Source organism: Zea mays, chromosome 4 (genome assembly GCF_902167145.1).
Source record: "Zea mays cultivar B73 chromosome 4, Zm-B73-REFERENCE-NAM-5.0, whole genome shotgun sequence".
Classification (NCBI taxonomy): domain Eukaryota; kingdom Viridiplantae; phylum Streptophyta; class Magnoliopsida; order Poales; family Poaceae; genus Zea; species Zea mays.
In genome coordinates this window covers 220,725,045-220,750,398 of record NC_050099.1, presented here as the reverse complement: position 1 = coordinate 220,750,398, position 25,354 = coordinate 220,725,045, and the positions used below count along the sequence as shown (strand labels likewise).

The following is a 25,354-nucleotide window of genomic DNA, read 5'->3' as shown; positions in this document are numbered from 1 at the left end:
AATGGGCTTAGAGGTAAACGGGCCGTGTCGGGCTAGCCCGCCGTGCCTAGTTTCCTGTCCAAGCCCGCCCGCTTATTCTACCGTGCCGGGTTCGGACCGGGCCAAAAAGCGGGCTTCGTGTCGGGCTCACGGGCCTCGTGCTTTTTTGGCCATCTATAATTTCTACCTTCAGTGCGATAGTGTATGCCTGCACTAAGTAAGAAAATATCCTGATTAGTGCGCATTGTCGCCCTCATACAAATTAAGGCTGTCTCCAGCAACGTCCTTTATATCCATCATCTATATCCGTCATTTACAATGTACTCTAAAAAAATCTATCTCGTATATCTTCTTGCTCTCAACAACATCATTTAAATCACGTCCTCTATACAATATTAGATATTTTTAAAATTTTAATTTTTGTACAAACGTATTTGTCATATTCTCAAATGTATTGTACATATTTTAATTTTGCTAAACCGGTTGTCTAAAAAGTATTCAAATGGATAGAGAATTGTTTAGAGAAACTCTATACATATAGAATCTAGCCTCTAAATTTAGAGAACCATTTAAAGGACGTTGTTGGAGCGAGTAGATGTCGACTTCATCCTCTAAATTTAGGGTATAAGACCCTTTACCGATCCTGGTTGGAGCTAGTCTAATGGTCTGTTTGGTTTTCTATCTAATACGCCACAATCAACCCTTAGTCGATTGATTTGAAGAACTAAGCTTATTAGGTAGACAAAACCAAACAACCCCTAAAACTGGATGGATATGTCTAAGACCTTGTTCGTTTACATCGGATTGTTCCCGGAATCGTTCCGGCTAATCAAAGTTTATATAAATTAGAGAAGCAATCCGGCTCGGAATCGTTCCGACCCACCAATCCGACACAAACGAACAAGGTCTAATGGTATATATTATCCATCCCTTATTTTCCACTTCTATCGTTTCAAACAAACGACAAATGGTCAGTTATGCAATGGCTTCGTACATGAGCTCAGCAGTTATCCTCGCAGATATGGTTGCAGCACCGTGTCAGCGTTTAGCGCATATGGTCAATGAATTTTTTGATCAGATATGGTGACAGTCTAGCCTCGGAATTCAGAATTGATGGTGCACTTTTTTTTTCTTGCTTTCTTTTTTAAGACCGTTTATCCATAGTTTACTAAAAAGTGTTGTTTTGCATTATTCTCTACTGTAGATTACACTATATAGTTTAAATATAGGTATGAGAATGTGTAAGCTATTAGAGATAGTCTAAGGTTGTGCCCTCCTCGTACCGGTAGGATTGGGAGGATCTCAAGGTTTTTTTGTCACTCAATGTAACAATCTTGATTTGATAAAGCTTCCCTTATCGAATAAAAATGTCAAATGGTAGCAGCTAGACGAAACTGACACACCCATGCGCAGAGATTCGACAGCTTGTAAAAAAACTGGAAAGATCACATAGTCAAGGGGTTTCAACTCTTTTTGTTACTGTTCTAGATTGGTTGTGGATGCGCATGCACATATAGTCGCAACATGAAACGAACTGGATTTCCGTGAGTGCTCGGGCAGGACCTTCTCCAGCCACTGCGCCATCTCGCCAAAGTGCTCGGGCAGGATTTCGGTTTCTGCTATTTAATTTCTTCCTGGGACACGTAAAGAAGTTTGAGTTAGCGTAGGAGTAGCAAAAAGGGAGAAAAAAAATATAGCTCATAAAGGGGTTTATATATAGGTAGAGCTCGTATAAGAGTTGGTCCTTATACTAAACGGTCAACCTAGGTTTACGCGCTACGGTCAAGCTCGGCTCTGCTAACAGCTGAAACGAGGTAATAGAGGAATGATACATATGTTGGCGCTCATCTAGGCGCCAGACACTAGATCGAACCACCTGGCGGTGCTCTTAGTGGAGGCGCAGACGGTCTGTGGCACAGAACCTAACGGTCCACGACCTGGAAGCAGGAGCGGCTCCTCCTCTGTGTACGTCCAAATGGTCTGCGCCTAGGCTCGGACGGTCCGCGATGATGCAGAGGGTCGTCTTCTTTGCAGTAGACCTAGATCTCGCCTCCTAGGAGGGACCCGTCGAGAGGAGAGATCTTAGGATATGTCTTGGCGTCGGCAGGCCACCCAAGACGTCTTTAGTCGACGTAGAGCCGAAGAGAGGTGGAGATTTGAGATAAAGGGAGGCTAAACTAGGGGCTAACTAGAGCTACTCCTAATGCATAAGGTAAAAACGATAAGCATAGTTGATTGGATCGATTGTGGGGGTTCAACGGCCCTTCATTTATATAAAGGGGAAGGTTTAGACCTGTTACAAGCCGGTTCTCGAGTTAATCCCGTAGGTTTAGCTAAAAAATCCCGCAACAAATCTAGAACCCTAACTAATTCTGCGCACGCACGCACGGTCCATGTCGCTATGCATGGCGGATAGTCCAGACCGTGGACCGTTCGGCCTCAGAGCCGGACCGTTCGCTAGGACATTTTTGGTGTTCACATATGCCTCCCTTCCTTTTAGTGGAGGTTGACGAACAAAAAGTATATGCACTGCCAGCACCTTTTGAAAAAAATAGATCTCACAAGTCATTTTGTTTCCGAAGTAAGAACTAAGCCTGATGCAAATTACCGACTTTTCATACTAATAGGGTGATCATTCAATAGAGCTCTAATGCATAAAGGTCGTTTCAGATTGCATCTTTCTCGACCATGACCTGATCAACGAATCAAAAGGTATAGAATGGAGGTGTCTCTAGCCTGAATAGACAAAGGGACTATGCATGTACCATGGGTTCATCGTCGTACCATTCCATATTTAAATAGGACAATATATCGACGATGGTAGGTGGGTGGAAAGAATCCTGGTATCACAAGATGAATAGGCGATGCTTGTTGCGTTGCCTTTCGGGCCGTTTTATTCGGCCGTTTTATTTTAGCGGGTGACATGGGTTTCTTTGTTGACCGACCGCATAGAACGGCCTCCTTGCTAGCATATTTGGGGAGCAATTGATTAAAAGTAGGGCCGACCATGTGTGTTATGTTGGCTTTGCCCTTGTGTCCCCTTTTTTCTTTGTGTGAAGGCTGACGCCCCTGGGTATGGGCGGACTGTCTGGCTGAGTCAGCCGGACTGTCTGTTTGAGCATCGGACCGTCCGCGCGCAGGTGCTGGACCGTCCACGATGCTCGAGTCAGGGAGCCATCCTTGGCTGCTCAATTGAGCCTGCCCTCCGACGCCTCCAAACTTATTAGTCTTCTTGTCTGGAGCCTTCCGAATAATCCCTCCTTGCGATATGTTCGACATGCAAGGATCACCAACGATGATGCTTTTGCCCTTGCCTTTATCGGCCATTTACGGCCGAACCAAGAGTTTTTTGCTTGTGGATTCTATTATATTGATAGGAAATGGTTGTGTGTCCACTTGCATCTCCTAAAAAACCAACCGACCCTCATTTATGGCCAATTATATATATCGACGAAAAACATTACAATCATTAGCGCATGGGAAAAAGAATTATGCCACTTGTATTAAGCACATCTCTTTAATTGACCCATAGGAGGAATAATATGTGTTAATGTAATGTTTCCATTTTTACTAGCTTGTCAAATATTTTATCGCATTTGGCAACATTAAATTTAAAATTGACTTATTTTTGCCGATTCTTTTGAACTGACTGCAATGAAGAACTAGCAGAAGATTTGGCTTTCATTGGTCAAACAAGATCAGCGGTATATACATTTGCAGATTCATCATATGAACTATCACACTCTACTAGATGTATAGTACGGGTGTCTGATTTTGATGTCTCTTTATATTGTCTTTCACATGCCAAAGCCCGCTGATGTAGCTGAGCTATTAACAAGAACTGAGTGCCATCTAATTTGTCTCTTAAGTAGGATAGCAACCCATTAAAAGCCAGCCCTGCTAGTTGGCATAATGACCGGCCTGTCCACATTTGAAGCATGACCTATTTGTGGATGTATTAGGAGCAATAGGTCCAGCTGGTTGGGTCTATTGAGTCTGTTGCCCGGAACTGCCACGAGCGGGTGTGCCTTGAGGTGTAGCATAACGGGGGCGAGTACTACTTCCAGCTTGTCCCTGATTAGTAGCCTTTCTCTTCTCTCCTAGCTCAACTCTCTTGTGTTCCAGAGCGATAGCCTTGTCTAGCAGTCTCTGGAAGGACGAGAATGTGTGCGACATTAGTTGGTATTGAAGTGGCTCGATCAAACCCTCTAGAAATAGCTTCTGTTTTTTCTCGTCATCATCAACTTCCCCAGGAGCATATCGGGATAGTTGGATGAATTTGTCTCTGTATTCGTTTACTGACATCCCTCCCTGTTTGAGGGATAGGAACTCCTTTTTCTTGATCTTCACGAGACCAGCAGGAATATGGTAATTCCTGAAGTGAGTGGAGAATTCTACCTAGGTAATGGTGTTAGCAGCAGCATGTGCTGCGCAGTATGCATCCCACTAATCCACAGCGGGGCCAGTAAGGTGACCCGATGCATAGAGTACTCTCTCCCTGTCAGTGCACTGGGCTATGTTGAGCATCTTTTCTACGGACTTTAACCAGTCATAAGCTTGTAGTGGGTCCAAGGAGTTAGAGAAAGTAGGTGGCTTATGACTCATAAACTCCCAATGCTTATCCCTAGGCAGAGCTGGTGGTGGTGGAGGTGGTAGTTGTTGTCGTTCCTGCCATTCTTGACACATTTCTTGGCGTTCTTGTTGCATTTCCTATCGTTCTTGACAGATCTGTGCCTCTATTTCCATCATGTTAGACATTTGTTGCAGTAGTCACATTTGAGCAGCTGCCATGTCATCAACAGGCGGGGGATTCAGAGGAGAATTCATTTATGGTTCTGGATTAGCTACGGCCCTTCTTCGACGAATTCGTGCGGGTAGATCAACACCTCCTCCCCTTCTGATATTAACCATCTGGGTTAGAGACATATGGTAAGATAGTTTTGCAAGGGAATAATTTAGTAGGCAGAGTAGATAGCCTAGTAGCTGGTCATAAACTAATGGATCTTAGGCAGAGCTTTGATCTATTGTTTTGTGTCTATGTCGGGATAACTATGCTTATAAGATGGATCTCCAAGGATAAGATAGAATAAGTTAAGTTAAGATAGATATGTGATACTAGATATATTTTAATGGGGGATAATCTAGGTTGGCTAGTTATCTTATAAACACATTTTTATGTCTATATGTATATGCAGATGCAATTGTGGACATTACTTCACAACTCATCACACTCAATCGAAGAACCAAATCAAACAGTTATCATAAGAACAAACATTCAAGTGTATAGATACTTACAAAAGTAGTTTTGTTTTTGTTCCTAAGATTAGGTCTCCTATTCCTAAAGGTCATTTTAGGTACATGATTTCAAAGTGTGAAATCCACTTTTGTCTTTAGATGTGAAAAGGTAAGAATAATCAGAGTAAAGCAGCAATAATGATAAAAGATTAAGAAAAGTTTTAGAAAGAATCAGAGTAGCAAAGGTAAGTAGGTAAGGTTATCCAGTTGTATCTAGGTTTCATCCTACAGTCAACATTCCTCTAATACCACTTCTTGAGAGAACCTAGAGGGGGGTGAATAGGTGATCCTGTAAAATCAAACACTAAATGGCTACAAGACTTAGTTTATTAGAGAGTTAGTGTGACTAAGTAGCTTTGAAGCGAGTTCTAGTGAACACAACAATCACAGAGAAAGCAACACAAGAGGCACGTGATTTTTATCCCGTGGTTCGACCAAGTAACACTTGCCTACTTCCACGTTGTGGCGTCCCAATGGACGAGGGTTGCCCTCAACCCCTTTCAAGTGATCCGATGATCAACTTGAATACCACAGTCTTTTCCTTTAGAGTCTTTTCCCGTGTGCGAGGAATCTCCACAGTTTGGAGTCTCTCGCCCTTACAATAGAGATCACAAAGAAAGCACAGAGTAAGGTCGGGGAGAGCAACACACGCAAGACTCAAATCTGCAGAACAACCACGCACATAAGTCACGACTTGAGCTCAAAACACAACACACGGAGTTCGCAACTCAAATGGAGCTCAAATCACTAACACAGAGAATCAAATGTGTGGAGTCAGAGTCTAGGAGTCTTAGAATGTTTCTTGAAAGCTTGGTTTTCTCCTCCATGCGCCTAGGGGTCCCTTTTATAGCCCTAAGGCAGCTAGGAGCCGTTGGAGACAATCTTGGAAGGCAATTCCTGCCTTTTGTCGAGTGGTGCACCAGACAGTCTGGTGCACCACCGAACAACCACTGTTCATGTCCGGTGCACGATCTCCTTCCAAATCAGGCGCATCCGACTGTTGCTCCTCTGGGCCCGTTGGCACACCGGACAGTCCGGTGCACCAGCTGACCGTTGGAGCAGTCCACGTGTCGCCAGCAGATTGCGCGTCCGATCGTTGGCGCTGGTGACTGTTGGCTCACCAGACAGTCCGGTGCACCACCGGACAGTCCGGTGAATTATAGCCACATCGCCTTTTCCGTTTCCCGAGAGCGGCGAGTTCGTCGCGGATGACTCACCGGACAGTCCGGTGCACCACCGGACAGTCCGGTGAATTATAGCCGTACAACTCTGTCGATTCCCGAGACCGGCTACTTCACCGCCGGACAGTCCGGTGTGCCAGGCCCGAGCAGATACTTGGCTGTTCACAACCAAGTCTTTTCTAGTGTATTCCTTCTTTTGTTGGCCCTGTTTCTAGCACTTAGGCAAACACATTAGTGTACAAAATAATATACTGAGTCTAGAAAGATACCTTGTATATTGATTTGCACTTTTCACCCATTTAGCACATAAGTGCTCAATTAGTGTGTTGGGCATCTAATCACCAAAATACTTATAGAAATTTCCCACGGGTCCAAAGAGGTCCATGTGAAGAAGCTCCAGTGGTCTTGATGTTGTCATCACATTCTTGCTGTGATGAGTGTTTCCCACCTGTTTCCCTGCCTGACATGCTGCACAAGGTCTGTCTTTCTCAAAGCAGACATCAGTTAGTCCTAACACATGATCTCCTTTTAGAAGTTTATGAAGGTTCTTCATCCCAACATGTGCTAGACGGCGATGCCAAAGCCAGCCCATATTAGTCTTAGCTATTAAGCATGCATCTAGATCGACATTCTCTTTCGAAAAATCAACTAAGTAGAGCTTGCCATCTAGTACACCCTTAAAAGCTAGTGAACCATCACTTCTTCTAAAAACAGATACATCTACATTTGTGAATAAACAATTATAACCCATGTTACACAATTGACTCACGGATAACAGATTATACCCTAGCGATTCAACTAAAAACACATTAGAGATAGAATGCTTGGATGTAATGGCTATTTTTCCTAGTCCTTTGACCTTGCCTTCGTTCCCATCTCCAAAGATGATCGAATCCTGGGAATCCTTGTTCTTGATGTAGGAGGTGAACATTTTCTTCTCCCCCGTCATGTGGTTCGTGCATCCGCTATCGATAATCCAGCTTGAGCCCCTGGATGCATAAACCTGCAAGGCAATTTACGCTTGGGTTTTAGGTACCCAACTCTTGTTGGGTCCTACAAGGTTAGTCACAATAATTATTGGAACCCAAATACAAGTCTTGTCTCCCTTGCATTTGGATCCCAACTTCCTAGCAACTACTTTTTCGTTCTTACATGAAAGTACAAAAGAAGTGTTGCAAGCATAAAAAACAGTAGTGGGTTCATTGCACATTTTCCTAGGCACATGAGGTACAACATGATTTCTTCTAGGCCTACTTCTACCATGAACAAAAGTAGAGCTAGAGGCAAACATAGCATGTGAATCACAATAAGCAGCATGATCATAACATCCATCATTATAAGTATTCCTAGAATATTTCCTATCATAAATATATGCATGATTATTTTGGGAACTACTAGCCATAGGGGCCTTCCCTTTCTCCTTGTTGAGAACGGGAGCCTTTTGGCTTGTTAAGTTCTTGGTTTCCTTTCAAAAACCAAGTCCATCCTTAATCGAGGGGTGTCTACCAACAGTGTAGGCATCCCTAGCAAACTTTAATTTATCAAAATCAACTTGGCAAGTCTTAAGTTGAGCATTAAGACTTGCCACCTCATTGTTTAATTTGGCAATAGAAATAAGATGTTCATCACAAGCATTAACATCAAAGTCCTTGCATCTATTGCAGATAACTACATGTTCCACACATGATCTAGTTGCATTTGCTTCCTCTAGCTTAGCTTTTAATTCATCATTTAAATTCTTTAAACTAGAGACATATTCATGGCAAGTAGACAACTCAGAGGATAGCACTTCATTTCTTTTAATTTCTAGAGCAAGAGACTTTTGAACACTAACAAACTTATCATGTTCTTCATACAAAATGTCCTCTTGCTTTTCTAAAAGTCTATCTTTTTCATTTAGAGCATCAATCAATTCATTAATTTTCTCTACCTTAGCTCTATCTAAACCTTTAAACAATTCAAAGTAATCTACTTCATCATCAGAAGATTCTTCATCACTAGAGGAAGTGTACTTGGGAGTGTCCCGAATACGTACCTTTTTCTCCTTAGCCATAAGGCAAGTATGGCGTTCGTTAGGGAAGAGTGAAGACTTGTCGAAGGCTGAGGCAGCCAGTCCCTCATCGTCGGAGTCAGATGAGGAGCAATCAGAATCCCATTCCTTTCCAAGATGAGCCTCGCCTTTCGTCTTCCTATAGTTCTTCGTTTTCTCCTTCTTCCCATATCTTTCTTGTGCCTGGTCATTTTCATTATCGGGACATTCAGCAATAAAGTGACCAGTCTTACCGCATTTGAAGCAGGAGCTCTTTCCCCTTGTTTTATTGTTGGGGTACTCTTTGCGTCCTTTGAGTGCGGTCTTGAAGCGCTTAATGATAAGCGCCATCTCATCTTCATTGAGCCCGGCAGCCTCCACTTGTGCCACCTTGCTTGGTAGCGCCTCACTGCTGCTGGTTGCTTTGAGAGCAACGGGCTGTGTCTCGTAGACAGGTAGTGGACCATTTAGTGCATCGTCTACGTATCGGGCTTCTTTCACCATCATACGCCCGCTTACAAATTTTCCAAGAATCTCCTCGGGCGTCATCTTGGTGTACCTGGGATTTTCATGAATAAGATTGACAAGATGGGGGTCAATTACTGTAAATGACCTGAGCATGAGTCGGATGACGTCATGATCCGTCCATCTTGTGCTCCCGTAGCTTCGGATCTTGTTGACCAGGGTCTTGAGCCTTTTGTAGGTCTGAGTTGGCTCCTCTCCCCTTATCATAGCGAACCTCCCCAGCTCGCCTTCCACCAACTCCATTTTGGTAATCATGGTGGTGTCATTTCCCTCATGAGATATCTTGAGGGTGTCCCAGATTTGCTTGGCGTTGTCCAAGCCGCTGACCTTATTATATTCATCCCTGCAAAGAGATGCTAGCAACACAGTAGTGGCTTGGGCATTTTTGTGAATTTGTTCATTGGTAATCACAGGGTTATCAGTAGTATCAAAATGCATCCCATTTTCGAGAATTTCCTAAATACTAGGATGGAGAGAAAATAGATGACTACACATTTTATGGCTCCAAAATGAATAGTCTTCTCCATCAAAGTGTGCAGGTTTTCCAAGGGGAATTGATAGTAAATGCGCATTTGAATTGTATGGCATGCGAGAGTAATCAAAAGAATAGTTTTGATTAACCGTCTTTTTCTTTGACGAAGAGTTGTTGTCGTCATTGTCGTCCCTTGGTGAAGAAGATGATGCATCACTGTCGTAGTAGATGATCTTCTTGATGTGTCTCTTCTTCTTTCGTCCTTCTTCTTATGACTTGAGCCTGAGTCAGTGGGCTTGTCGTCTCTTGGCTCGTTGAAGAGGGACTCCTTCTCCTTATCATTGACCACCATCCCCTTACCCTTAGGATCCATCTCTTCGGGCGGTTAGTCCCTTAGATGAAGAGTACGACTCTGATACCAATTGAGAGCACCTAGAGGGGGGGGGGTGAATAGGTGATCCTATAAAATCAAACACTAAATGGCCACAAGACTTAGTTTATTAGAGAGTTAGTGCGACTAAGTAGCTTTGAAGCGAGTTCTTGTGAACACAACAATCATAGAGAAAGCAACACAAGAGGCGCGCGATTTTTATCCCGTGGTTTGGCCAACTAACACTTGCCTACTTCCACGTTGTGGCATCCCAATGGACGAGGGTTGCACTCAACCCCTTTCAAGTGATCCGATGATCAACTTGAATACCATGGTCTTTTTCTTTAGACTCTTTTCCCGTGTGCGAGGAATCTCCACAGTTTGGAGTCTCTCGCCCTTACAATAGAGATCACAAAGAAAGCATAGAGTAAGGTCGGGGAGAGAAACACACGCAAGACTCAAATCTGTAGCACAACCAAGCACACAAGTCACGACTTGAGCTTAAAAGACAACACACAGAGTTCGCAACTCAAATGGAGCTCAAATCACTAACACAGAGAATCAAATGCATGGAGTCGGAGTCTGGGAGTCTTAGAATGTTTCTTGAAAGCTTGGTTTTCTCCTCCATGCGCCTAGGGGTCCCTTTTATAGCCCCAAGGCAACTAGGAGCCGTTGGAGACAATCTTGGAAGGCAATTCCTGCCTTCTGTCGAGTGGTGCACCGGACAGTCCGGTGCACCACCGGACAGCCACTATTCATGTCCGGTGCACGTTCTCCTTCCAAATCAGGTGCATCCGACTGTTGCTCCTCCGGGCCCGTTGGCGCACCAGACACTGTCTGGTGCACACCGGGCAGTCCGGTGCACCAGCTGACCGTTGGAGCAGTCCACGTGTCGCCCGCAGATTGCGCGGCCGACTGTTGGCGCTGGCGACCATTGGCTCACCGGACAGTCCGGTGCACCACCGGACATTCCGGTGAATTATAGCCACGTCGTGTTTTCCGTTTCTCGAGAGCGGCGAGTTCTTCGTGGATGACTCACTGGACAGTCCGGTGCGCCACCAGACAGTCCGGTGAATTATAGCCGTACAACTCCGTCGATTCTCGAGATCGGCTACTTCACCGTTGACCAGCCTGGCGCACCGAACACTGTCCGGTGCACCACCGGACAGTCTGGTGTGCCAGGCCCGAGCAGATACTTGGTTATTCACAACCAAGTCTTTTCCAGTGCATTCCTTCTTTTGTTGGCCCTGTTTCTAGCACTTAGGCAAACACATTAGTGTACAAAATAATATACTAAGTCTAGAAACATACCTTGTATATTGATTTGCACTTTTCACCCATTTAGCACATAAGTGCTCAATTAGTGTGTTGGGCATCTAATCACCAAAATACTTAAAGAAATTGCCCAGGGGCACATTTCCCTTTCACTTCTGTCACACCCGGATTTAAGGGCAATCCCGGACGCGAATCAAATGTGTGCTAGGATCAAGTCTCACACATATAATGACTCATGGTACAAAACGAATGTCACATCTTTACTATATAATAGGAGTTTTGTATAAAATAGCTAAATAATTACATCATTTGCAGACAACGATACTTCGCAACCATTGTTGACTGGGAGACAACAGCCTAAACCTCTCATGAACTCATCGCGACATCCTTCATGCTCCTCATCTTGGCGGTACCTGTTCTTGACCTGGGGGTGTGAGTACAGCAAGGGTGAGCTCACATACGTTCATCGCTCAACAAGTTGTAGGGAATAATGTGCATGAGCTCACTTACCGTGGGGGCTCATGTAAAGTGTAAGGCTTACCAAAGAGAATGGTTAAGGCTGAGCGTTGCTTTTAACAAGGTGGTCAAAATTTTATTAGCAGTTACTAAGTATAAGTAGATATCAACCCAATTAAATTAGAGATCAAAATTAATAATAAATCTCACAATGTAATGCAAATGACATATTAAATTTAATTCCATAAATTAATCATGCGAGAGTCCTGAGTCGCTCTTGACCATGAGCACGGCTGATATAACAGTTTTACACTATACAGAGGTTGCACCCTTTACCCACAAGTCGTGTATCCCATCTAGCCAGGGTTTGCAAGGCCCTTAGGTACTTTCGAGGTGAATGGCTAGGGATCCACTATGAGGCCTTTACAAAGTTCCACTAGCTTCAGAAAACCCGCTACAATTTCTGAGAAGGGCAATAGAGGAATCCCTTGTCCAAAAAGCCATCGCAGCATGATCGACCCGATAACCTCGCTATAAGCAGCTCCTCTACCGCCCTTGCCCCTTTCGGGTAAGGTAGTCCACCACTAGCTTTCCTAATTAGTCAGCCAAGGGCGTCCCATTCCACCCTTGTGGTAGCACAGATATCTCAAGTTAAGCTCCATGTTCCAATTAACACAATGATCTTGTCATGAACAATAATTAAAACAACAACATAACTGGAACATGACCATAATATAACATTAATTTCCCAAATCAGGTAGAGCAATAGCAAAACTACCCAATAGTTCATTTGTCTGCAAGGGGTGGGGTAAACAAGACTAGGGAAACCTATTAGGTCCCATCAAATTAACCTGAGCATGTCCCAGTGATTAACAGGAACATTATTAGGTAAAGAAGAGTGAGCAAGGGCACAACTTGCCTTAGACTTGAGATCCCCAGGTACCACACCAACTTGGTCTTCAAGTGACTCGTAACCTTACTGCTACTCGTAGCAATACAAACAAACATGGTACAGGCAAAATTAACATCACACCAATAATGAGAACATATTGCATAGTAATGATCTACATAACGTAAAGAGGTCGTAGGTTCGAGAACCACTAAATTCGGAGTAACAGTTATAAAGTTATGATTTTGCGAAGGTTTAAGTGTCTACTATAAAATAAATGAGGTATAAGATTTTAACCATAGGTTTCATAGTAATACAAGATTACTAGAAGATAAACAATATTAGTATGAGACTACTGCAACTAGAATGGATCAAAAAGGAGTTAAAATAAATTACTTATAAATTAAACAATTTTATGGAATTATTTTTATACTAAAAACCATTTCTCTACTAATCCTTAAGGGTGGACGGAGGGCGTCCACCACCCCACTGAAAGGGAATTAGGCTTACACCTAGTTCCTAAATAATTTTGGTGGTTGAATTGCCCAACACAAATATTGGACTGACTAGTTTGCTCTAGTGTATAAGTTATACAGGTGCAAAAGGTTCACATCTAGCCAATAAAAAGACCAAGTGTTGGATTCAACAAAGGAGCAATAAGGCAACCGAGGGCACCTCTGGCTGGAGGCACCGGACTGTCCGGTGTGCACCGGACAGTGTCCGGTGCGCCCGTAGACTTCGTTTTCTACCCTTCGCCAGAGGACTTCGACTTCAACCCTTCGCCCTCGGGAATTCGCGGAGGCCGGCGCGCTATAATTCACCGGACTGTCCGGTGTGCACCGGACATGTCCGGTGCGCCAACGAACCGCGGCCTCCGGAACTCGTCATCCTCGGGTTTTCACGACAGCCGCTCCGCTATAATTCACCGGACTGTCCGGTGTGCACCGGACTGTCCGGTGTGCCAGCGGAGCAACGGCTCTCTGCGGCGCCAACGGCTCCCTGCGCAGCATTAAATGCGCGCGCAGCGCGCGCAGACGTCAGGGCTGCCCATACCGGTGCACCGGACATCAAACAGTGCATGTCCGGTGTGCACCGGACACCTCGGCAGGCCCACAAGTCAGAAGCTTCAACGGTCAGAATCCAACGGCAATGGTGACGTGGCAGAGGCACCGGACTGTCCGGTGTGCACCGGACTGTCCGGTGCGCCATCGAACAGAGGCTGCCAGCAACGGTCACTTTTGGTGGTTGGGGCTATAAATACCCCAACCACCCCACCATTCATTGCATCCAAGTTTTCCACTTCTCAACTACTACAAGAGCTCTAGGCATTCAATTCTAGACACATTCAAAGAGATCAAATCCTCTCCAATTCCACACAAAACCCTAGTGACTAGAGAGAGTGATTTGCCGTGTTCATTTGAGCTCTTGCGCTTGGATTGCTTCTTTTCTTTCTCACTTGTTCTTGAGATCACAACTCCATTGTAATCAAGGCAAGAGGCACCAATTGTGTGGTGGCCCTTGCGGGGAAGTTTTGTTCCCGGCTTTGATTAGAGAAGAGAAGCTCACTCGGTCCGTGGGACCGTTTGAGAGAGGGAAGGGTTGAAAGAGACCCGGCCTTTGTGGCCTCCTCAACGGGGAGTAGGTTTGCAAGAACCGAACCTCGGTAAAACAAATCTCCGTGTCTCACTTGCTTATTCGCTTGGGATTTGTTTTGCGCCCTCTCTCGCGGACTCGTTTATATTTCTAACGCTAACCCGGCTTGTAGTTGTGTTTATATTTATAAATTTCAGTTTCGCCCTATTCACCCCCCCTCTAGGCGACTATCAATTGGTATCAGAGCCCGGTGCTTCATTAGAGCCTAACCGCTCGAAGTGATGTCGGGAGATCACGCCAAGAAGGAGATGGAGACCGGCGAAAAGCCCACTACAAGCTACGGGAGCACTTCATCGGAAGAGTCCCGCACCAAAAGGAGGGAGAAGAAGAAGAGCTCCTCCAACAAAGGGAAGGAGAAGAAATCTTCTTCTCACCACAAAGAGAAGAAGGAAAAATCTTCTTCCCACAAGCCGCATCGGAAAGGCAACAAGCACAAGAGGATGAGGAAGGTGGTCTACTACGAGACCGACACTTCATCAACATCGACCTCCGACTCCGATGCGCCCTCCGTCACTTCTAAGCGCCAAGAGCGCAAGAAGTATAGTAAGATCCCTCTACGCTACTCTCGCATTTCCAAACATACGCCTTTACTTTCCGTCCCACTAGGCAAACCACCAACTTTTGATGGTGAAGATTACGCTAGGTGGAGCGATTTAATGCGATTTCATCTAATCTCGCTCCACAAAAGCATATGGGATGTTGTTGAGTTTGGTGCGCAGGTACCATCCGTAGGGGATGAAAACTATGATGAGGATGAGGTGGCCCAAATCGAGCACTTCAACTCTCAAGCCACAACCATACTCCTTGCCTCTCTAAGCAAGGAAGAATACAACAAAGTGCAAGGGTTGAAAAATGCAAAGGAGATTTGGGATGTGCTCAAAACTGCGCACGAGGGAGATGAGCTCACCAAGATCACCAAGCGGGAAACGATCGAGGGGGAGCTCGGTCGGTTCCGGCTTCAAAAAGGGGAGGAGCCACAACACATGTACAACCGGCTCAAGACTTTGGTGAACCAAGTGCGCAACCTCGGGAGCAAGAAGTGGGATGACCACGAAGTGGTAAATGTTATTTTAAGATCTCTCATTTTTCTTAATCCCACTCAAGTTCAATTGATTCGTGGTAATCCTAGATATACTAAAATGACCCCCGAGGAAGTTATCGGGCATTTTGTAAGTTTTGAGTGCATGATAGAAGGCTCGAGGAAAATCAACGAGCTTGGCGACCCATCCGAAGCCCAACCCGTTGCATTCAAGGCAACGGAGGAGAAGAAGGAGGAGTCTACACCAAGTAGACAACCAATAGACGCCTCCAAGCTCGACAATGAGGAAATGGCGCTCGTCATCAAGAGCTTCCGCCAAATCCTCAAGCAAAGGAGGGGGAAGGACTACAAGTCCCGCTCCAAGAAGGTTTGCTACAAGTGTGGTAAGCCCGGTCATTTTATTGCTAAATGTCCTATATCTAGTGACAGTGACCGAGGCGACGACAAGAAGGGGAGAAGAAAGGAGAAGAAAAGGTACTACAAGAAGAAGGGCGGCGATGCCCATGTTTGTCGGGAATGGGATTCCGACGAAAGCTCAAGCGACTCCTCCGACGACGAGGACGCCGCCAACATCGCCGTCACCAAGGGACTCCTCTTCCCCAACGTCGGCCACAAGTGCCTCATGGCAAAGGACGGCAAAAAGAAGAAGGTTAAATCCAACTCCTCCACTAAATATGAATCTTCTAGTGATGATAATGCTAGTGATGAGGAGGATAATTTGCGTTCCCTTTTTGCCAACCTTAACATAGCTCAAAAAGAAAAGTTAAATGAATTAGTTAGTGCTATTCATGAAAAGGATGACCTTTTGGACTCCCAAGAGGATTGTCTAATTAAAGAAAACAAGAAACATGTTAAGGTTAAAAAGGCTTATGCTCTAGAAGTAGAAAAATGTGAAAAATTGTCTAGTGAGCTAAGCACTTGCCGTGAGATGATTAACAACCTTAGAAATGAAAATGCTATTTTAAATGCTAAGGTTGATTCACATGTTTGTAATGTTTCAATTCCCAATCTTAGAGATGATAACATTGACTTGCTTGCTAAGATTGATGAATTGAATGCATCTCTTGCTAGCCTTAGATTAGAGAATGAAAATTTAATTGCTAAGGCTAAAGATTTTAATGTTTGCAATGCTACTATTTCCGACCTTAGAACTAAGAATGAAATGTTGCATGCTAAGGTTGTAGAACTTAAATCTTGCAAACCCTCTACATCTAATCTTGAGCATGTTTCTATTTGCACTAGATGTAGAGATATTGATGTTAATGCTATTCTTGATCATATGGCTTTAATTAAACAACAAAATGATCATATAGCAAAATTAGATGCTAAAATTGCCGAGCACAATCTAGAAAATGAGAAATTTAAATTTGCTCGTAGCATGCTTTATAATGGGAGACGCCCTGGCATTAAGGATGGCATTGGCTTCCAAAGGGGAGACAATGTCAAACTTAATGCTCCTCCAAAGAACTTATCTAACTTTGTTAAGGGCAAGGCTCCCATGCCTCAGGATAACGAGGGTTACATTTTGTACCCTGCCGGCTATCCTGAGAGCAAAATTAGAAAGATTCATTCTAGGAAGTCTCACTCTGGCCCTAATCATGCTTATATGTATAAGGGTGAGACATCTAGCTCTAGGCAACCAACCCATGCTAAGTTGCCTAAGAAGAAAATTCCTAATGCATCAAATGATCATGCCATTTCATTTAAAACTTTTGATGCATCTTATGTGCTTACTAGCAAATCCGGCAAAGTAGTTGCCAAATTTGTTGGGGGCAAACACAAGGATTCCAAGACTTGTGTTTGGGTACCCAAAGTTCTTGTATCTAATGCCAAAGGACCCAAAACAGTTTGGGTACCTAAAGTCAAGAACTAAATTTGTTTTGTAGGTTTATGCATCCGGGGGCTCAAGTTGGATACTCGACAGCGGGTGCACAAACCACATGACCGGGGAGAAAAGGATGTTCTCCTCATATGAGAAAAACAAAGATCCCCAACGAGCTATCACATTCGGGGATGGAAATCAAGGGTTGGTCAAAGGTTTGGGTAAAATTGCTATTTCACCTGACCATTCCATTTCCAATGTTTTTCTTGTTGATTCATTAGATTACAACTTGCTTTCTGTTTCCCAATTATGTCAAATGGGCTACAACTGTCTTTTTACTGATATAGGTGTCACTGTCTTTAGAAGAAGTGATGATTCAATAGCATTTAAGGGTCTGTTAGAGGGTCAGCTATACTTAGTGGATTTTAATAGAGCTGAACTCAACACATGCTTAATTGCTAAGACTAACATGGGTTGGCTCTGGCATCGCCGACTAGCCCATGTTGGGATGAAGAATCTTCACAAGCTTCTAAAGGGAGAGCACATTTTAGGATTAACAAATGTTCATTTTGAGAAAGACAGGATTTGTAGCGCATGCCAGGCGGGGAAGCAAGTTGGAGTCCATCACCCACACAAGAACATCATGACGACCGACAGGCCGCTTGAGCTACTCCACATGGATCTATTCGGCCCGATTGCTTACATAAGCATCGGCGGGAGTAAGTATTGTCTTGTTATTGTGGATGATTATTCTCGCTTCACTTGGGTATTCTTTTTACAGGAAAAATCTCAAACCCAAGAGACCTTAAAGGGATTCTTGAGACGAGCTCAAAACGAGTTCGGCTTAAGGATCAAGAAAATAAGAAGCGACAACGGGACGGAGTTCAAGAACTCTCAAATTGAAGGCTTCCTTGAGGAGGAGGGCATCAAGCATGAGTTCTCCTCTCCCTACACGCCACAACAAAATGGTGTAGTGGAGAGGAAGAATCGAACTCTATTGGACATGGCAAGAACCATGCTTGATGAGTACAAGACACCGGACCGGTTTTGGGCCGAAGCGGTCAACACCGCCTGCTACGCCATCAACCGGTTATATCTTCACCGAATCCTCAAGAAGACATCATATGAACTCCTAACCGGTAAAAAGCCCAACATTTCATATTTTAGAGTTTTTGGTAGCAAATGCTTCATTCTTATTAAAAGAGGTAGAAAATCTAAATTTGCTCCTAAAACTGTAGAAGGCTTTTTACTTGGTTATGACTCAAACACAAGGGCATATAGGGTCTTTAACAAGTCCACTGGACTAGTTGAAGTCTCTTGTGACGTTGTGTTTGATGAAACTAACGGCTCTCAAGTAGAGCAAGTTGATCTTGATGAGATAGGTGAAGAACAGGCTCCATGCATCGCGCTAAGGAACATGTCCATCGGGGATGTGTGTCCTAAGGAATCCGAAGAGCCTCCAAGTACACAAGATCAACCATCCTCCTCCATGCAAGCATCTCCACCAACTCAAAATGAGGATGAGGCTCAAAATGATGAAGAGCAAAATCAAGAAGACGAGCCACCTCAAGATGATAGCAATAATCAAGGGGGAGATACAAATGATCAAGAAAAGGAGGATGAGGAAGAACCAAGACCGCCACACCCAAGAGTCCACCAAGCAATCCAACGAGATCACCCCGTCGACACCATCCTCGGCGACATTCATAAGGGGGTAACTACTCGATCTCGGGTTGCTCATTTTTGTGAACATTACTCTTTTGTTTCCTCTATTGAGCCACACAGGGTAGAGGAAGCTCTCCAAGATTCGGATTGGGTGGTGGCGATGCAAGAGGAGCTCAACAATTTCACGAGGAATGAGGTCTGGCATTTAGTTCCACGTCCTAACCAAAATGTTGTAGGAACCAAATGGGTCTTCCGCAACAAGCAAGATGAGCATGGTGTGGTGACAAGGAACAAAGCTCGACTCGTAGCCAAAGGGTATTCACAAGTCGAAGGTTTGGATTTCGGTGAAACCTATGCACCCGTAGCTAGGCTTGAGTCAATTCGCATATTATTGGCCTATGCTACTTACCATGGCTTTAAGCTCTATCAAATGGACGTGAAAAGTGCCTTCCTCAATGGACCGATCAAGGAAGAGGTCTATGTTGAGCAACCTCCCGGCTTTGAAGACAGTGAGTATCCTAATCATGTCTATAGGCTCTCTAAGGCGCTTTATGGGCTCAAGCAAGCCCCAAGAGCATGGTATGAATGCCTTAGAGATTTCCTTATTGCTAATGGCTTCAAAGTCGGCAAGGCCGATCCTACACTCTTTACTAAAACTCTTGAAAATGACTTGTTTGTATGCCAAATTTATGTTGATGATATTATATTTGGGTCTACTAACGAGTCTACATGTGAAGAGTTTAGTAGGATCATGACACAGAAATTCGAGATGTCGATGATGGGGGAGTTGAAGTATTTTCTAGGATTCCAAGTCAAGCAACTCCAAGAGGGCACCTTCATTAGCCAAACGAAGTACACTCAAGACATTCTTGCTAAGTTTGGGATGAAGGATGCCAAACCCATCAAGACACCCATGGGAACTAATGGGCATCTCGATCTCGACACGGGAGGTAAGTTCGTGGATCAAAAGGTATACCGGTCGATGATTGGTTCATTGCTTTATTTATGTGCATCTCGACCGGACATTATGCTTTCCGTTTGCATGTGTGCAAGATTCCAATCCGACCCTAAGGAATCCCACCTTACGGCCGTAAAACGAATCTTGAGATATTTGGCTTATACCCCTAAGTTTGGGCTTTGGTACCCTCGGGGATCCACATTTGATTTACTTGGTTATTCGGATGCCGATTGGGCGGGGTGCAAAATCAATAGGAAGAGCACATCGGGGACTTGCCAGTTCTTGGGAAGATCCTTGGTGTCTTGGGCTTCAAAGAAGCAAAATTCGGTCGCTCTTTCCACCGCCGAAGCCGAGTACATTGCCGCAGGACATTGTTGCGCGCAATTGCTTTGGATGAGGCAAACCCTGCGGGACTACGGTTACAAATTAACCAAAGTCCCTTTGATATGTGATAATGAGAGTGCAATTAAAATGGCCGACAATCCCGTCGAGCATAGCCGCACTAAGCACATAGCCATTCGGTATCATTTTCTTAGGGATCACCAACAAAAGGGGGATATCGAGATTTCTTACATTAATACTAAAGATCAATTAGCCGATATCTTTACCAAGCCACTTGATGAACAATCTTTTACCAGACTTAGGCATGAGCTCAATATTCTTGATTCTAGAAATTTCTCTTGCTAAGCTTGCTCACATAGCTCATTTGAATACCTTTGATCATATCTCTTCTATATGCTATGACTAATGTGTTTTCAAGTCTATTTCAAACCAAGTCATAGGTATATTGAAAGGGAATTGGAGTCTTCGGCGAAGACAAAGGCTTCCACTCCGTAACTCTTGCTTCGCCATCACTCCGAGCAACTCTCTATTCCTTAGGGAGAAATGAGCATCAAAGAAAAGGACTCTATCCTTGGGGGAGAGAATAAAAGCTCAAAAGCAAAAGGACCGGACTTCATCTTTGGTATAATCTTAACCCATTTATTTATGACCAAAGAGGAAGATAGCACCAAGAGGGCTCTAATGATTCCGTTTTTGGCGATTCATGCCAAAAAGGGGGAGAAATGAGCCCAAAGCAAAAGGACCGCACCACCACCACCAAATTCAAAAACTTAGTGCTTTCCAAAAGTCTTTATCATTTGGTATCCTATTGTGTTCAAAAGGGGGAGAAAGTAGTATTTCAAAAATGGTATATCAAAACCCTCTTGAACACTAAGAGGTGGATCTCTTTTAGGGGGAGTTTTGTTTAGTCAAAGGAAAAGCATTTGAAATAGGGGGAGACAATTTCAAATCTTGAAAATGCTTTGCAAACTCTTATTCATGTACCTTTGACTATTTGCAAAAGATCTTTGAAATGGATTTACAAAAAGAATTTGCAAAAACAAAACATGTGGTGCAAACGTGGTCCAAAATGTTATATAAGAAAGAAACATTCCTTGCATATCTTGTAAGTAGTTATATTGGCTCAATTCCAAGTAACCTTTGCACTTACATTATGTAAACTAGTTCAATTATGCACTTCTATATTTGCTTTGGTTTGTGTTGGCATCAATCACCAAAAAGGGGGAGATTGAAAGGGAATTAGGCTTACACCTAGTTCCTAAATAATTTTGGTGGTTGAATTGCCCAACACAAATATTGGACTGACTAGTTTGCTCTAGTGTATAAGTTATACAGGTGCAAAAGGTTCACATCTAGCCAATAAAAAGACCAAGTGTTGGATTCAACAAAGGAGCAATAAGGCAACCGAGGGCACCTCTGGCTGGAGGCACCGGACTGTCCGGTGTGCACCGGACAGTGTCCGGTGCGCCCGTAGACTTCGTTTTCTACCCTTCGCCAGAGGACTTCGACTTCAACCCTTCGCCCTCGGGAATTCGCGGAGGCCGGCGCGCTATAATTCACCGGACTGTCCGGTGTGCACCGGACATGTCCGGTGCGCCAACGAACCGCGGCCTCCGGAACTCGTCATCCTCGGGTTTTCACGACAGCCGCTCCGCTATAATTCACCGGACTGTCCGGTGTGCACCGGACTGTCCGGTGTGCCAGCGGAGCAACGGCTCTCTGCGGCGCCAACGGCTCCCTGCGCAGCATTAAATGCGCGCGCAGCGCGCGCAGACGTCAGGGCTGCCCATACCGGTGCACCGGACATCAAACAGTGCATGTCCGGTGTGCACCGGACACCTCGGCAGGCCCACAAGTCAGAAGCTTCAACGGTCAGAATCCAACGGCAATGGTGACGTGGCAGAGGCACCGGACTGTCCGGTGTGCACCGGACTGTCCGGTGCGCCATCGAACAGAGGCTGCCAGCAACGGTCACTTTTGGTGGTTGGGGCTATAAATACCCCAACCACCCCACCATTCATTGCATCCAAGTTTTCCACTTCTCAACTACTACAAGAGCTCTAGGCATTCAATTCTAGACACATTCAAAGAGATCAAATCCTCTCCAATTCCACACAAAACCCTAGTGACTAGAGAGAGTGATTTGCCGTGTTCATTTGAGCTCTTGCGCTTGGATTGCTTCTTTTCTTTCTCACTTGTTCTTGAGATCACAACTCCATTGTAATCAAGGCAAGAGGCACCAATTGTGTGGTGGCCCTTGCGGGGAAGTTTTGTTCCCGGCTTTGATTAGAGAAGAGAAGCTCACTCGGTCCGTGGGACCGTTTGAGAGAGGGAAGGGTTGAAAGAGACCCGGCCTTTGTGGCCTCCTCAACGGGGAGTAGGTTTGCAAGAACCGAACCTCGGTAAAACAAATCTCCGTGTCTCACTTGCTTATTCGCTTGGGATTTGTTTTGCGCCCTCTCTCGCGGACTCGTTTATATTTCTAACGCTAACCCGGCTTGTAGTTGTGTTTATATTTATAAATTTCAGTTTCGCCCTATTCACCCCCCTCTAGGCGACTATCACCCACCGTGCCCCCGCCCGCGATTTTGGACCCCCGCGCGCGTCTTCCTCCCGCCCGCGAATCACGCCCGCGCGCGTCGCCCTCGCCGTCGGGTAATCCCGCCCGCGCCAGGCACCCCACCCCCTCCCCCGACGCGCCGTGATGCCCGCCGTCGGGTAAGTGAACCGCGCAAGCCACCCCGCAACGCCCGCATGCCTTCACCACGCCTCCGCCCGCCCTCGCCCTCCCATCCGCGACCTCTGCCAGTTTCTTCTCGCCCGCGCCCCCGCCTGTGAGGTCGTGCCCCCGCCGGAGCGCCCCCCGCCTGACGTTCCCCTCTCCCCGCAGCCCACGCCGCCAACGCCGCTCAACTAGCTTTCGCGCTCCCCCTGCCCCCGCCATGCCCGCACTAGATCTGCAAAACATCCGCTGCTGGCACACTCCTCAGGTGCGGCGGCTGCACCTGCATAGCCGGTTCGTCACCAAGCTCGGGGGGAGTGGCTCGTGGCAGTCGCCTCAACGTCGTCCTTCGTGCCGTCCGGCGAGGTGTCATCACCCCAGATCTGGATCCCGCCCCCGTCATCGGCGCCTCCTCCCTCGCCCGCTCGAGACCCGCTCGTCGATGTCGCCCAATCCGCATCCCTCGCTCCGCCCGCCTCGACGCACGCGGGTTCGCCTCCGACGCTGACCTGACTCGCTCGCCTTCACCTCTGCCCATGGCGCCTTCAAGCCCCCCCATGGTGGATGCGCGACGCAACACGGAGGTCTTGCAACGAGCCAGTGTGTTCGTTCAAGGACGAGAGGGAGAACAGCGGATTCATCCCCGCCAGGCTTCAGGTCAGGTGCGTGCGCATACATCCATCTGCCACCCTTCACCCGCTCTTCTTCTACCGGCGGTTCCCTCCACCCGCTCTTTGGTGGTTGCGATGTTTGTTTTGGTTAGATCACTCTGTGTATTGTTCTTCTGTCGATTGGACATGTCTCGCCTATTCGAATTCCATTCTGCATATCTCCCCTCTTCGAATTCCAGCGTTTAGGGTACATGTTTCGTCTAGATCTGACCCCTACAAATGGTTCCCTTGTTTTACTTGTGCGCTGTTGATTCATGCTTATGTCGGCCCTGTAATTGTGCCTGAGCTCCAGAACGTAGATCAGATGCCTCATCTAGCTCAACCTCAAGGAGCAGCCAGAGGAGTGAAACTGATGATGACAGGATGAATTGCACTCTGAAGATTCTAATGGCCCTCTCTGAAGAAATGAGCTTTTCTCATGATGACAGGATGATTGCAATTCATGGTCACTGGTGGAACCAACGGCATCGGTGAGATACCAATATCCCTGCTCTCAGTTCTAGCATTGTGTAGCATTTTACTTGTTAGAAGTAAATATTTCGTGTTGAATTGCGTCGAGACAGAAAAGCTCATTTCTCTCTGAAGGTGACTATATCTTAGTGCCAATTACCGTGTTTAAAACATGTGAACTATTTTATGTCCTAGCTCAGGAAGATGCTACTGGAGGCAATTAAACTGGTAAATCGAGCACAGAAAACACATACTTTGGCTCATCTGCTTATGTGCAGATCATAGTATAAAAATCCATGAATTGCAAATTCTTGCAGGTGCAATGGAAGTGTCATCTAAAACAAATTTATCTACTAAATCTGGATATTTTAAGTCAATACTTGCAGTAGTATTCATCTACTTATGTGCATATCATAGTATCAAAATCCATGCATTGCAGATTGTGACTTGCAGGTGCAATGGGAGTGTCATCTGGCACTCGACTCCCTCCCCGAAATGGCGACGCCTTAGGCCGTCGGCGCCGCGTGCCTCCTCCTCGCGCCGCCTCCTCGTGGTGGCACCAGCGCGTGTTGCGCCAACGGTGCGTTGCGGAGCTGAGCAGGTAGGGTCCCACGCCGCGCCCTTTGCCAACCGCGCTTCGGGCGTCCCCGCTCATGCCCGGCTTCCTCGCGCCGCCGATCGTTCCCATGGGTGGAGCCAACATCGACACCACCGCCCGTGCCCAATGCCGATCTGGAGGATCTCAGTCTCGAACCTGAAGGTCGAATTGTGTTCAAGTATTATCACTATGAATTGTTGTACAATGCGATCCAATTCTATGCATTTGTACCGGTACCCCACAGGAAATCTTGAAATTTTGTTTCAAACTTTTGGCATGTTTATGCTTTTTCGTTTTCTATCGCTTTCTGCTATCAGTTAGAATGGGGGTCCTTTGTCATTACCTCATTGGTGTGTCTGCCTTTGCCTCTCTGTCTGCAGGAGATACTGTTCTGCACGACTCAGAAGGCTGTACAAGTCTCTCAAGTTTTTGCATGGCGGAGGTAAATACAACAAAAGGAATATAACCGAGTCAATAGTCACAGATGTGAGGTGTGGTCCCTTCTGCTGATAATATGCTATATAGCATGTTGCTTTTCTTCATAATTCTCTTTGCAGTCTTATATAAACCTTGTCTGATGTTTTGAGCAAGGACTATTACAATTTGTTTAAACCTAGAGAGGACTTCATGAAGCAATTTAACATGTGATAGCAGGTTTCTCCATGTAGTGTTTTATATGGCCGAGCGAGCATGGAGTCATGCCATGGAGAAGAAAACTTCTGGTACAAATGCAAAAATAGTGTATCTACATGTTGGATCGATTTCAGAAAGCAGTTAAATGGGCGTCACTTTTCACAATTATATTCTGTAATAGGAGATTCTAGGACATCTCTAGAAGCTTATGTATATTTTCTTTCACTTTCTATCAACTGCATTTTTAATAGTATTTAAACTATTTTGAAGACAAATCTAAAAATTTTTCACCAAAATGCAATTGTTTCTCAGGCATATGCTTCATATATG

General features: G+C 45.3%; 1 long non-coding RNA gene across 1 annotated transcript; it reads left to right on the top strand.

Annotated features, from left to right (window-relative positions):
* Positions 1–24,769: 24,769 nt before the first annotated feature.
* Positions 24,770–25,123, top strand: LOC103654630 (uncharacterized). Its single transcript, XR_002750493.1, has 2 exons — positions 24,770–24,882; positions 25,046–25,123. It is a non-coding gene; the product is annotated as an uncharacterized lncRNA (long non-coding RNA).
* Positions 25,124–25,354: the final 231 nt, after the last annotated feature.